Source organism: Trachemys scripta, chromosome 3 (genome assembly GCF_013100865.1).
Source record: "Trachemys scripta elegans isolate TJP31775 chromosome 3, CAS_Tse_1.0, whole genome shotgun sequence".
NCBI lineage: Eukaryota > Metazoa > Chordata > Testudines > Emydidae > Trachemys > Trachemys scripta.
In genome coordinates this window covers 102419107-102435029 of record NC_048300.1, presented here as the reverse complement: position 1 = coordinate 102435029, position 15923 = coordinate 102419107, and positions in this window count along the sequence as shown.

Here is a 15923-nt window from a genome sequence, read left to right as displayed (position 1 = left end):
CAGCAGATTGTTGGCTCTTTTAGGGCCTGATCCTGCTCCCATTTAAGTCAAGGGGAACTTTGATTTCCGCTGGAACAAGAGCAGATCCCTAGTTAGGTACTGACAAAAATCTTAAATTTCAGGCTTTAGGGCTTTAGGGCTCTACCCATAGAGGACTAGGAGACCTAATGTGGCAGGGGGCAGATTATCCCACATCTGCCTACTGTGGGGTCTTTTGCATCTTCCTCTGAAGCATCTAGTGCTGGCTACTATCAGAGACAGGATACTGGACTAGATGGACCTTGAGTGTGATCCAGTCTGACAATTCCTATGTTCCTAAAAACCTTTACACTTTACTGATGGTCTTTTTTGAACAGACACAGCCATGGAATCCTTTCAAATCCAGTACCAGGCAAGAATCCAACTTCCTTTTGGATGTTCTTTTATTCATGCTAACTGAGTTGGCCTTACTATATGGGACTCCAGCAGGACTCCAAGCTTCCAGGAACAGAAGGAAAAATGGGCCTGGAGTTGCCTGCTCCTACCATTTCTGCTCCCAGATTGGGGACCGGCAGTGCATTGTTACCTCCTCTGGTCTCACTGCCAGACAGAAAAAGAGGCCAGGCAGGTCGGTGAGCTGCCCTATCAAGTGTCTGCAGGATCCCCAGAAGTGCATGGTCCCATACAGTTGCATATAGTGCTCATGCTTAATGCTTGTCTTGATTCTATAGGTACAATTTACCTTGAGGTTGCTTTAAAAGGTGGCCTCACTCTTGCTTGGATGCTGCATCCATGTCAACAGGCTCCTTCTTTTCAGGGAAGACAGTAGGTTTCCAAGCTTGGGAGGAGACCCTCTTTAAAAATCACTGGAAGAGCTGTGAAGGCAGTATGTGCATTCAGCCCTTCTGGGGAGGGAGAGGAAGCACCTCATCTTGGTTGTGTGTGTTGCTCTCTGGCTAATGACCAGTGTGTCATTGACTGGTTCGGGGGAGCTCTTTCCAGCCCTCTTGAGATGTCCCCACTCATGTCACCTGACATGGCTCAAGGTTACAGTGGGGTTAATACTTCTGTCATGTGACTGCAGTCAGCATCCATTCTCTTCAGTGACTACCTTTATGTCTTATTTTTCCTCCTGAAAATCAAATGCAAATAAAACCATGTCAGTGGAAAACATCAGCCAGAAACTAATTGAATCTATTAATAAAACACATAAATAGAGACATCTAGGATGATGGGCAGGGTAAATAAGTAGAACCTCCTACAAATGAGATTATTTGGCCTCTTACTGGATTTACTGACTGTCAATAACTACAATCGCTGAACCTCGGTGGCTTTCTGAACACACGGCCACCTCTTGTTCTTAAGACAATTCCTTCTGCAACAGCTTGTTCAGGTTTTGAGGTTGTTCTGCTCTCTGGAATCTGTTTGCTGCTCTTCTTGTTTTTTGCATTGTCAGTGGCAGAGTAGGGATGTGTTATGCCTTATATCCAGACAAAGAGAGAAGTGCCATCAAGTTGTGTCTAGGACCTTGCTTTGTTCAGCCAACAATGCTAAGAATAAATCCCTTGAATTTGCCAGGTTATTTTTTTTTTAATTAAATTCTTTGCTATTTATATTGACTTTTTTGCTAAACCGTATGATGTTGCATAGAAACGTCTTGATGTGGTGTGTTTGGACTGATATAATAAAAAAGGATAGTTAATATGAGCCACATGTGAATTGTGAACTCATCTGGAATCACATGACAGACAAACTTCAATCTATAACGTGCTATTATACGTTACTTGATGTGTTGTACAAGAGCTCATTTTAAAACATTAAGAAAGCAGTAGTCCACTAACAACAGGTAATCAATGCTTGACCAAGAGCAATCTGGGATCTCCTGGTTTCAGTGCTTCTTTTGCATTCTGTTTCCTGTATTTGTTGCAGGTTTCATACTTGTCTTTCATGGAAGCATTCATGCCTGGTCAGAATAGAATATGTCAGGCTCTCTTCTTTATACTTTTTAATTCCCAGAGAGGTATTGTAGATTTGGCATAGCACTTCCGATCTCATACTGTCTAATATTATGATATAATGTACTGTATACCAATTCCCGTCAAATGCAGCAATTCCATTGCTGTAGTCCCAATACGTTTTACTCTTGGAGATGGCCATCCATCTAGAATTAGTCCCTTGAGTTTCTGTATGGTTGCGCCAGTTTGTTCTTCTCATTTGTGCTAAGGGGTGTCTATCTCTAATCAGACATACAGTGTAGCTTTATTGCATGGGCAAATCTAGTCTCTAATCCTGTCAAGTATCAGAGGGGTAGCTGTGTTAGTCTGAATCTGTAAAAAGCAACAGAGGGTCCTGTGGCACCTTTAAGACTAACAGAAGTATTGGGAGCATAAGCTTTCGTGGGTAAGAACCTCACTTCTTCAGATGCAAGTAATGGAAATTTCCAGAGGCAGGTATAAATCAGTATGGAGATAATGAGGTTAGTTCAATCAGGGAGGGTGAGGTGCTCTGCTAGCAGTTGAGGTGTGAACACCAAGGGAGGAGAAACTGCTTCTGTTGTTGGATAGCCATTCACAGTCTTTGTTTAATCCTGATCTGATGGTGTCAAATTTGCAAATGAACTGGAGCTCAGCAGTTTCTCTCTGGAGTCTGGTCCTGAAGTTTTTTTGCTGTAAGATGGCTACCTTTACATCTGCTATTGTGTGGCCAGGGAGGTTGAAGTGTTCTGCTACAGGTTTTTGTATATTTGCCATTCCAGATATCTGAATTGTGTCCATTTATCCTCTGGTTTTCAAGGGTTTTCAAGGGTTTTGAAATTTTTTGACTTTTAGATGAGAAAACTGAAAACAAAAATTGTTTTTGAAACCAAAAACCAACATGACTTTGGTTCAGGGAAACCTCCTTTTTTTAGTTTGGGGATTTACAGTTTATTGGTTCCCTAACTCTTTCTAGTCCTTCCCCCGCCCTCCTTTTTTTCCCTTCCATTTTCAGTAGCAAAATGGGAAAAAGGGAGGAAAAGACATGGAAATGAAAAATGGGGAGGGAAGGGATGGAGAAAAAGGGAAGAAAACAAAAAGTGAAAGTTGGGGGAGCAGGGGTTGTATGTGAAAAATTTTTCAGAAAATGAAAAACAACTGAATTTTTTCACAAAACATTCCCTCTAGCTCCTAATAACATAGATCACAGTTACAAAAGGGTTACCCCCCACTCACATGTCAGGAGTCACTACCCACTGAATCACGTGGCTAATTAGGTATATTCTTATATTGGCATGCATCCCTGTAGTATCTGAGCAGTTGCTGTGACAAGAAGAGGCATTATTCTGCTCTCACTTCCACCATTCACTGCTTTTACTATACTGGTGAAACTGAGAGCAGCATTTGGCCAACAGCTTATTGCCATGTGATACTGAATTTCCACTTTATCCACAAATTCAGTTGGCTCCTATTAAAGGTTGGAAACAAGACTTTTTAAACTGTTTCTAGAGAATCTGAAGCTAGGAAGCAAAGAGCAATGGTTCTATTTGTCTCACTATTAAGGTTCCAAAGAGAAGAAGGGGAAAAAAGGGAAAAGCATAAAAAAAACTTGAGAGAAATACTGTGAATTGGTTTAAAAGAGGCTGGGCTCCTTGCAATGTGCATTAGGTGCATATAATGCAATTCAGTAAATTCAGCCTAAGAGGGTACAGAGGATGGAGAAGGCTGCTTCTTTTGAAGAAAAGTCTATCAGGCCAGAAATACAGGAGAAAAGCACAGCTTCTTTCAGCTGTCCCCTTTTGTGTGCTTTCCCATACGAAACTATGTTACCGCTGCTGCTCTGCACTTTGTTATTATGACAGGCAAAAATGAATTTCTAATGAGCTATCTGTACCAGCTGCAAGCACCTGGTGGATCTCCATGGTCCACAAGCGCTGCCAGCCGCAAGCTTCTAAGTGCTAACCAGCCGCGGGGAGGAAGGCCAATTGTCAAAGCTCATTTCCTGGGATAAGCTCTTTTTTGTTCCGAATCAAACAGACTGAAACACCCCACTTTCCTATCTGGGACATGTATTTCGTTCAGAGGGAAGAACCCCAGGGTCACATGGGGCTCAGGAAACCTTTGAAGCTTTTGCAGCAGGTTTTGATGCGTCATTAAATATTAGAATACTGTAAACAATAATTCACTTTTAAAAATAATAATGTACATTGCTAGAGCCCCTGTTATCCCTGTGATTCCTAAAGGATTTTGATATGCAGGAATCACTCCACTAAAATGCAGCTGCTTCACCAGCGAACATGGCAGCTATCAAACAGAGCATAGCAACACAACAGTTTTGGACAGGGAGCCAATGAGAATACTGTATCCAGCTGCAACTACAGGGGGACCTCAGGTAGGAAGTCACAGTGACTACCCAGAACAAAGAGGCCAAGACATTGGTCTGCACACAGTTTTCATGCCACTATAACTACCGGTTTAGAAGTTGCTATAGTTAGAATGGTACATGCCCCTAGTGTGGACACAATTATACTCTTACATTTAGGGGTATAAGCTATATTCCATATAAGCATCTTTATACTGGTATAACTGGGCCCACGATAGTACCATGTTAGTTATATTGGTTCTAAAGTTAGACTGGTACCAAAACTGTGTATAGACCATGCTGGAAGCCAACACTACTTTTAAAGGGGTTATATCATTGTGATACTAGATGGGCATTAGTTGATCTTTTTCTTATCAGGATGAGAGACAATGGGAAAGGAGATGGTTGTGTGTAAACAGAAACCTTTCTGCTGGTAGAAAATTACCCTTGCTTGTGTTGTCTCACTCCCTTTCTTTTCTCTCGACTTCTTCCTGCCCACTTCTTCACTGCCACCAGCTATGAATCCCCTCCAGTGACACCCATTGCCTGTCCACAAAGTCCAGTCTGGTAAGACTCTTGGTAAAATCATTTCTTTTTGAGCTGAAGTTGGATACACAGGGACTTACCCCCAGGAGAGGGGGAAGTATATCTCAATTTTTAAAAGAGTTTGGAGATTTTTAAAAGTAGCCTCTGTATTTCCATGCCCAAAGTTAATTTTAAAATGTTTTTAAAAAGTGACTGGTGACTGGTTAAACAACAGTTTTCAGGTTTGCCCAGTATTTATTGCAGTGTATTCTATGCATCGGTTAAGCACCTACAGTACAGCAGCTGATGTTATGAAGTCTGAGCTGCAATATACGTGTATCAGAACAAAAAAATACAATAGTGAGACTTAACAGTGTCTGGGTTCCCTTCAATATCTCTGCTCTCTTAAATCTCTCAAAGGTTTACAGCTTTTCATTGCTCCAACACTGGAGTGCTTCTGCATAAGCACACACTCACCCCCTCTCCTACCTCTCACCCTGATGGACAGGAATGAGTGAGTGATTGCTGGTAGTATCCCTGCAGGTGGTGATGACATTGATGGAGAGTGATGGATGACTGTGCCACAGCCCCACCCCACCCACTTAACCATGTGCATGACAGAAGGTCTTGCAGGCCAGGGCTGGCTATTCTAACAATGCCCCTGGTAGGCATTTAGATGTGTAAAAACAATGCATTTGGATCCAGCAGTGATTGTGCTACAAATTTGGGGCCATTTAATGAGTTGCTAATGTGAAAATAATTTTCTTTTCTGACTTTAGAATTGCAGGAAAAAAGACAGATGGAGAGAAGCCATAGAACTGATAATGGCTTTGCCAAGGAGTTAAAGGCAGCTCTTCAGGAAATGTAAAAAAGGGAGACCAGTCCCTGTCAGAAGTTGACAGAAGTCCACTGACATTTTCTTGCTTATTTTTCCTTCTCGCCTCTCTCTCATAGGCGTGCCTGCCAGAGCAGGGCTTCACATTTCCAGGTAATTGGGATTGCAAAAGTGAGTGGCATGTTTCAAGTTGAAATGCCTGCTTGGAATGGGAGGAGAAAGGATTACTGGCATGCCAATTGATTTCTAATCCAGACACATGAGGAAGTACCCAGTGATTGATCACTTGATCTAGATGTCAAAAGAGAGAGAGAGAAAGAGTGTGGTTTACTAAGGAAACAATGTTAATGCTAGCAAGGAATCTATTTTTTTTTTCAAATGCAGAATACAGTTAAGCAGGAATGCTAGTGTGTAAAGGGGAAGTGTTAGATCCAACAATCCTCCACATTTAGATATTATAAAGCTAAACTTTTGCAAAAACTATGACCAATAAAAATGTTTCCACACACACACAAAAAACAAACCAATTCCAGGTTTTCAATAGATAAGCATTCCCTCTGCAGTCTAAATGCACAGGAACCAGGCAGAAAAATGACTCTCTTGCTTTCATTATTGAAGATAAAGGAAAGGAAAAAGTTAAACAAACTATATGTAAATAGAATTTATTAATTCACTTCATTTTAATTATCTTAAGTGTAGTCAACAACAAAGGTAAAGCCATTCAATTTTCCCTAAATGTTAGCTCCTCAGCTGATCTAAAGCAGCATGACTTTTGCTCCATTATATGTAACATAACCGTGTTTCTTTAAGCAATGAGGATGACAGGGGAAAATCTGTTCTGTCTTTAATTCCTTTTAAAATCAAGGAGCAATATTTCCAAAATTGATCTGGGGGCTCAACTGGACATTAGTTCTTTAGTAAATCTGACTCTTTACCTCTTTATTTGCAGTCATTTTCAGAGGGCAGATGCTCAGCTCTTTCTAAAAATCAAGCCCCTTTCCAGTGTCTCAAGTTGGGCACTCCAAAACAGAAGCACCCAATCACTAATCAGTTCTGAGACTCTTGGCTAAGCCTGTTTAGGCCTGGGCATTGTATGCCCAAAGGAATTAAGCATTGAAATGAAGCTCAGAAGATTGGATGAGAATTGATATTTGGAGTGTGCCCATAAAAGCTGTTTTATAAGCTAAGTGCTTAACCTTCTAAAGCCCTGTTTTTTGTGTGGAACGGCCAACAAAGATAATATTGAGGTCTATGGGGGCTCCTACTGAAAATAAGGTTGTGAGAATGTGGGAAATAACTACTTTTGTCATGATTATCATTTATTTATTCAGCGCCGGGCCCTGGTAATTTGTACCGGCTTCCCCCCCCCGGCGGCCCTGGTCTTGAGTTCCTAAAGCTCATGCTTCATGGTTTCAGCCTGCCACCAGCAGGATTTCCCTTCTGCACCCAGTATATTCTGGAAGGGTTTTTAATCTCCTTCCTCTGAAGCATCAGGAATGGCCACAGTTGGAGATTGGACATTCGATGGGATGGGCCAGGGCTCTGAGGTGGCACCGAGCATTCTCTCTCTTTCAGGTGCTTGTCTGGCTGGTTTTTGGTGAGATGCTCAGAGTCTAACTTATTGCCATATATGGGGTGAAGAAAGAGTTTTCCCCTAGGTCAGATTGTCAGGAACCTTGGGGGTTTTTTTGCCTTTCTGTTCAGCATGTGGGTATGGGTCACTTGCCAGGATTATCTGGATATATCTCATTTAATCATTTCCCTGGCTTGCGGAGGCCTAGAGCATTAGTTCACCTTGGTACCTCTTTTTCTGAGCCTGTGGCAGATCATAGTCCTGTGATATTTTGGTTGCTGGGTTCAGTGTGTGAGTGCGGGGGCATGTGCTATACAGGAAGTCTGACTAGATGATTTAGTGATCCCTGTTGGCCCTAAATTCTATGGCTAGGACTCTTTGACTAACTGCAAATGTTATCATTGATCACAAACTTATTCATCCCCTTTTAAACACAAGCATCAGTATTTACTTCGGACCTCCTGCAGCAGTGAATTCCACCGGTTCTATGCCTGCCTCTGCCTGAAGGTGACAACATGATTCCACCACTCACCTTTCCCCACTCCACAAATAGATCACCTAATCAGACTTTAAGCCCAGGCAGAGAAATCATGCTGACTGTCATTTGTTCCTGTCTACACTCTCAGTGAAACCATGGCTGGGCACTGGGTCAGCTGCACACATTGCTGACCTCCCGCCCCTTATCACCAATGAATAGGGCTTTTAGTGTACATGGAGCTTAAGATAAACTAGCAAGCTTAATAAGAAACAATTACAGAGAAAGCCAAAGGAGAGCTAGATCATGGCTGGCCCTTACATGGATGCTCAGGACTGGGGCAGGAGTAAGGAGCCTCCTTCAATCCCTAAACAAATTTTCAGTCCTTGCACTCAGGTAGCATAGGAAGCATGCTTTTGAGAAGCAACCATAGGGAACGTGGTCTGCCCTACTCCTTTCCACTCACTGCACCAGCCAATGAAGCTGCATATTAGGACATATTAATGACTTGCTGATCTGTCACATGATGTGTTTTCAACGAGCCATGAGCTAGGGTCTCTCTCTTGGATATAACAATACAAACGACTTCATTCTAGTTTCATAAGAGCCATGAAAATGTTTTCTCTCTCATTCTCTCCTAAGCTGGGACCATGGCAGCAACAATCAGACACACTAACGTGGGGCGGATATTCTCCACCAGCCACCCTGCTTTATTGAAATGTGACAGAACGGTGCTCCTGTTTTCTGGGAGCCTTTAGTAGCTAATCTCCAGAGAGTAAACGTCTACAAAGCGATAACATCTGGTGCCCATTATTTCACCAGCTCTGTTGTGATTAGTCCATATGATAAGTCTGGCCAATTGCTATTGGTATGGGATTGCTACACTCCCCCCACCAGCCTACTTGAGCTGTCACTTCTGGTTTGTGGCCCCTGCTAATTTGCCACTGCAATTTCCAATATTTGCTAGAATCCCACAAGGAAATCTCCCTGCCTTTCAGGAGCAATAGACTGTATGGCTTCAGACAGAAGGCTAGCACTGGTAATAAAAGGGAAGGTTTATCAATTAACTCAAACAGTTCTATGGAAGCAGTAGCAGGACCCCTCCCATTTTAATTATGCATGACTCATGAAATGCTCTGGTAAAACTTTTGCTCAGGCAAGCGTTCAGTGAGGGGCTGGGGGGCGGAATCACTGAGTCTTTAACAAGTTGGAAAAGGGGGTCAAAAATCTTTTGTCATACTAAAAAAATCCTCATTTCCCGAAGGCTTGTTCAGTTTCATGCTAGTCAGGTTGATAGCTGGAGTGCAGCCAACTGGCAGAATGGTAGTCATCTGAGATGCACAAAGGGGAGTTATGTCCTTAAAATGGGCAGTTCCACGTCATGCACCCCGCCCCCTCAGCCCCAGTTATATTTTTTCCCTTTTTCATTAATGCAAAATCAGAAAAAAAATCAAAGTGTAAAACTAATACAAAAATTGAATTAATTGTAACATGATCATTGCAACTTTCAGCAAATTTATCAGTCGTGTGGCACTTTGCATCTTAAAATTGCTTTACAAACATTAACTAATTAATCTTCACAGTCCCCCATGTGAGGTACATTAGGTAAGTACTAATACCCCTGTATTACTTACAACTGGGGGAACTTAAGCAGAGTTAAATGACTCTTCCAAGATTACAAAGGGAGTAAGTGTCAGAGTTAGAATTTAAAAACATGCGTTTCTGGCTCCCAGGCCTGAGCACAGATGGCTAGTCCAGTACTATACCTAAAAGATTTCAGCAGATTTTTTACAATTCAGAAGCTCATTGAGAAGATATAAAAGAAAGAACCTACCCAGAGTAAGTTATCTGAAATGAAAGTCAATATGATTCACAAATATATTAGGATCACAATTTTACAAATACACCAGATAGAATCAAATAATTCCTATTATTTTCTACCCCGTAGTTCATTTTTCTGTAAATGCTGTATTGGAAAATTTCCCCACAGTTCTGCATAACACATACATATCAGCGCAGTCTATACATGACATTATATACATGTCATCCACAACAAACTTGCTGGAGCATAGCCCAAGCAGAGCTCTGCAAGTGAATTCAGCTGAGGCGTTAACTACAGAACTGTGTGTTTCCTCCACAATTTTAGTATGGGTACAATATATTTCACTTTTCTAATATTCAGGTTTTCTGGGTCTTTTCCATTTTTATGTTAAATTGTAAACTTTTAAATATCATCCACTGTTGAGAGGTAAGCGACATCAGTCTAACATTAAACCACCACAACACACAGTGTTGCCGCTGAGATGGGATCGCTGATTTATTCTCTGCTGCAGTCCAATAGGAGTGAGCAAGTATGTATGTGCTAAAATTAAAGGAAAAGGAACTCATCTGGGGCTGCAAAGAGAAGTGGAGCTGATTGGGAGATATAAATTCTCCAAGCTTCTCACTTTACAAAACAATATCAACCCTGCACATTCACATCAATGGAGCTATGTTAATTTATACCATCCAAGGAGCTGGTCCATTCTATACAGTGCCTTTCATTCAAGGATATCAAAGGATTTTACATTAATTAAGCTTGACAAGACCCCTTTGAGGTAGGAAGAGTAGGTATTATTACCATTCCATTTTACAGATGGGGAAATTGTGGAGGATTTAAGTGAAGTGCCCCAGGTCACTTGGAGAGTCAGTATTAGAACCTCAGTCTTTTGACCCTCTGCCATGTGCACCAGCCCTTAGACTATGCCGACTAAGGAGCACTAGGCAGACTGAGTGGGTGGGTGCTGCATGCATGTATGCACACACATGCACACGCACACACAAAACAGTTCTTATAATAAAGTTAGTTACTAATTAAAAGAGAGTCCTGAATGGGTTCAGTGGACTTCAATCTTAAAACACCATTTCCAATGGCAGTTAACCTCAGCTTCTCATGAATTTACTCCGTTAAAAATAAATGTCTTCGCTTTGTGAATAGGGTTTATTTCTAAAAAAGGATTTTTTATTTTTATGGGGGGAGGGACACACTATCCCAGCCCCAACTCTCAGCAGAACTCCAGTAGCTCCACTTGGTTGGTCCTAGATCTTCAGGAGGTCAGATCCTCTCCATTGATACTACTGGACCATTATGTGCATAGCAGATCATTCTTCTGAATGGAACCAACGTGTCAGAATGGGGGAGTGATTCACAAAATCACTTCCCGAACCCTGCCCTTCTAGCAGGCCTATCTCTTTTAATGCAGTGTGACTCAGCACAGACTAACATACAACATACAACAAACCCAAGTTCTAGTTCCTGCAGTTAAGACAATGTAATTGTTTAGATGATAACATATGCTAATGGAAGCTTTGTAGCTCCACATACTAATAGGATTCTTGCGGCTGGTGTAGAGCAACTGTAACATACTGTTGACTGTTTTTTTTTTCTCTTGGGTGTTGTTTTGTTGTCCACCCCTATCAGTAAAAAAATTTTGAGCACGCATCCCCTGCTGCGCTGGCTCTACCATTTTTGCCAAAGCAAAAAAAAAAAAAGCCGCTCGGACTCCCGCCCGAACTGACGAAGCAAAAAATAAAAAAAAAAAGCACTCCTCTTGCCGCGCACCCCCAAGGATCCTCTTGCACACCCCGTGGGGTGTGTGCACCCTACTTTGGAGACGACTGGACTAGAAGACTAAACATGGAACAGGGAACCAGGAGCTTCTACATTGTCACTTGGCTGTGCAGTTCTCATCATGTGTAAAACAGGGAAAACAATTCTTATTTGGCTACCTCACCACCAGGGTGGGAGAATGACTTGGTGTTCTGATAATGCTCCAAATAGTACAGCATTATTGCTAGTATAATAAATGGATTTAATTAATCTTGATTTTGTGTGCTGTGTCTGTCCTTCCCTGGGAAGGTTGATTCTCTTGGGCTCCAGTGATAATTCTTTAGACCAGGGGTCTCAAACTCAATTTACCTTAGGGCCAGTGCCAGTCCTCAAATCCTCCCAGTGGGCCAATGTCACTCATGCCACCCAGAACCCGCCCCCCAAAACTCCACCCTCCACCTGTCTAAGGCTCTGGGACGGAGTTTGGGTGGGAGAGGAGGTCTGGGATAGAGGATTAGGGTGCAGGATCTGGGAGGAAGTTTGGATGCAGAAGGGCTGAGGGATTGGGCTCTGGGAGGGAGTTTGGGTTGGGGAGGGGGTCTGGAGTACAGGCTCTGGGATGGAGTTTGGGGGTTGGAGGTGTGTGGGGCCTGGGTGCAGGCTCTGTGAGGGAGTTTGGGGATGGGAAGGGGTATGTGGAGAAGGGGTGGGAGTGCAGGCTCTGGGAGGGGGTTGGGGGTGTGGTGCTTACCTGGGGCTCCAAGGCGGGGTGGGACGGGGGGCCTCTGTGCGCTTCTGCCCCCAGGCACCGCCCCCGCAGCATCCCATTGGCTGCAGGGGCGCTTGGGGTGGGGCCAGCGCACAGAGGCACAGCCTCGCCATGCCCCTGGGCCACAGGGAGAGGCCAGCAGCCACTGGAGCCGCTCAGCTCCGCTGTGCTGCCGGAGCCCCTGAGGGGGAGCGCCTGGGGGCGGCAGGTGGGGCCAAGGGAGAGACCCAGCCCCAAAACTGCTGGAGCCCCACGGGCCACATTGGGGAGGCTCGTGGGCCGCAGATTGCCCGTGGTCTGGGAGTTTGAGACCCCTGCTTTAGACTTCCTCAATAACGCTTCTTTTAAACGCACAGAAAATCAGCTTTGTCCCTTTAAGGAGTCAGGGACCAAGTGCCTGTAAAAGGTCCATTTTACCATTTCACTGCAGTTTGGGCAGCCCTCACCTACTCAGAGCTCAGCTGCACCAGGCTAATTTCCATAAGCATCATGTGGTGTTACAGAAACCACATTTTGCCAAGCTGTCAACTGTACCGCCTTCTCTTTGCTAAACAGACTCCCATTAAAACTGTCTGCACAATTTGTCAGTTAAATGAGGTACAAGAGGGACGCTCTATTTGCCCCTAATTAGCTGTGCAGACTACCTTTGTCTGTTTGATTAAGTATTCACATTATCAATTTTGTTTAATCTGATTCATTTCACACACCTCCCTTGGGACTCAGCCCATACGGTTAACTAATCTCTGATATCATCTCTTATATCAGGCTGCAATGATCTCCCACGGAACACATTCTATCCACATCTACAACCATCGCCAGAATCTTCAGAGAGGAGGGTGTTTCATGATGAACAAAAATTAAATGGCCTGATTGGAAGTGAGCATTGACATGTTTAACCCAAGTCATAAAGAAGCACATGCAGCCCCAGTGCTATTTCCAGTCATTCTTTTAATCTTTTCCCCCAAGCAGCTGCACCCAAACAGAAAGTGTGTGAGTTCAGTAGTATCATGGTAGCTCTGTCTTCTTATGGCCACTTCTCTAAATGGCTGCCTATCACTTGATCCCTTACAGGATTGAGCAAACCACAGATTTCAGTTGAAAACAATGGTCAATGTCCAGTGTACGAGACTCTCTGGTGAGGGAAGAGAGAAAGGAGTTCTTCAAAGAACTTTTATGTGAAGTCAAAGAGGCTTTGAGTGATGGTGGCTTCCAGACAACGCTTCATATTTCAGAATGGGCTGGGTACTCCTGATGAGAACTCGAGAGGGAAGCCCCAAAGCTGCACTGGGTTTACTTGAGGCCCTCATTGAGGAAAGGCAGGAAGGATGGAACTGAAGGCCAACAATTAGAAACATTCAAAACCAGAGATTATTTTTATCTGTGTCATATGCATCAGTGCACCACAAGTGCTTATGTCTCTGTAGGTGTGGATGTTTGTGTACACACATATATATGCAAAATATAAAACATTCACACCAAACTTACAAAAATCTCAAAATGTGAGGTTTTAGTATTTTGCTATGAATTCATGAAACTGGTCTGCATTAATGAAAAAACTGCACATTTTAACTCAAAAATAGGAACATTTTTGAAAGGAAATGGACCCTTTGCTATGCTAACGTGGTTACACTTTTGATGAAAATAAAACTTGGAGAATTTCAAAATTCAGAGTTTCATCTGGACAGAGATCAATTTTTGCACTGAGTCACCACAAGAAAAGAATTGAAATTTTGGTTATTTCAATGCAGGACAGTTTATTTTGTGATAATTTTGCAAGAAGTGACTTTTTAAAAGGTACAGAATGCAATTGTAAATTGATTTTGTGAAAATTTGCAAAATATATTTATGTCATTTCCCCACACTGCTAATACCACACCTCCACAACCATCCTATGCACATGAAGAAGCAAAATATCATAATCATTCAAAATTCTGTTATACTTTTTTCACTGGGCCCTATTCTCCCTATGCAGGATACGAGTAACTTCCAGGGCCAGTGCAAATTAAGGGCTAGATTGTGACTTGGACTACATGCCTGTGCAAGTTTGTAAGGAATTCCCATATGCCTCACTTGGGGTACCCAGACCATGGGTCCAGGTGCAAAGGAGTAAGTAGGACTATTTAGAATCATAGAATGGGAGGGTTGGAAGGGACCTCAGGAGGTCATCTAGTCCAACCCCCTGCTCCAATCCCCAGACAGATTTTTGCCCCAAATCCCTAAATGATTGAACTCAAGGATTGAACTAACAACTCCAGGTTTAGCAAACCACTGAGTGATTCCTCCCCCCTATTTGCCTGCTTATGCCCTCCTGGGAGCAAGTGGACTGTGAGGAGCAGTGAACGGGCAGAGACTGGGCAAAGTCTCGACTCCATCTCCTCTTTCTCCTGGGCCAATGTAGCTGAGCCTATGCAGGATGGGTAGTAATTTGCTGCTGGCTTAGGCCGGCAGTACATTATCCCTTCCCAGGAGCAAAGGGGAAGTGGGGAGGCATTGTGATTCAGAGGGATGTCTCTGAGGCTCACTCTCTCCTGCTAGTCCTGGGATAAGGCAGTTTACCAAACCTTGCTCAGGTTAATGTTGCCATCTAGCCCAATATAAACTTTCATCCCAATCCAATCCAACTTTCTTTGCAGGGTTTTTGAACATGGAGCTCCCATTGAAGTTAGAATGAAGTGCATGCGCAGAAGGATTGCAACTGGGCACTTGGATGGAAAACAGAGCAACAGTGCTGGATGGTCACAAATTACAATAAGATCATAGCAAGTGTTTCTTTCATACTAGTCATAACCAAAATAGGCATAGATAGGAGGTTTTCAAAAAGCCTACAATTTAGAAACCACAAGAAGAAGCAGACAGGCTCTGAGTGGTACTCTTTCATGATTAAAAAAACGACCACTTTAATGACCATCCTTCCCAGTCTACTACACTGAAATATGAAGACAAAATAGGCTGTGGATTGATCCAGACTTAGGTGATTCCCAAAATATCTAGCAGTGAAATGAAGGCTAATAATTCAATGTATCGATGTATGTATTTGGATTTTTATGAACTACTACTGGCGGACGTGTTGTGGTCAGTGCTGTCTTAACCACAGCTGAAGACCAACTGATCCAGGTGATCTGGGTGACTATAAAAGAGCTCCCATCCAGTGCTTAGGGTGCTCTTGATGATCTTTCCAGAAGGGGTGGACAATCTCACAGAGAGAACTCTAGCCAAATCTTCACTAGTGGAAGCAGAGGGTTTGATCTAACCTTATGTCTCATGTATTTTTTCCTTTCCTTCGTGTCACTTTTTCCTTTCCTTCTCAGTGTATCTTTTCTTCCATCTTTTTCTGTGTTTTCCTTAGCCTACACTTTTCTATTGTTCAAAGATTCTTCCCATGCCATTCCATTTCTACTCAAGGCTCCTGTCCTGAAATCAACTTAGCACAGATAGAGCTGTAGAGAGTTCTTCTTCTGACTCATTTCTCTTCATGCCAATTTCTTTCCCAGTACCTTCTAGATAATCTGCTCAAAAACAGACTTTATGGAAAACTCCAAAACAATTCACTTTACACTAGCTGGAGAAAAAGCAATTCTGCACCACTTTGACCAACAGTGACAATATTTTTCCACAGAGTGCTATATGCATTGCCATATTATCTTCTGTATCCTTGAAGATCATCCATGATACTTGCTTTGATCGAACATTGTGCAAGGAGCAATGGTCTCAAGTTGCAGTGGGGCAGGTCTAGGTTGGATATTAGGAAAAACTATTTCACTAGGACTGTGGTGAAGCACTGGAATGGGTTACCTAGGGTGGTGGTGGAATCTCCATCCTTTGAGGTTTTTAAGGCTAACTTGA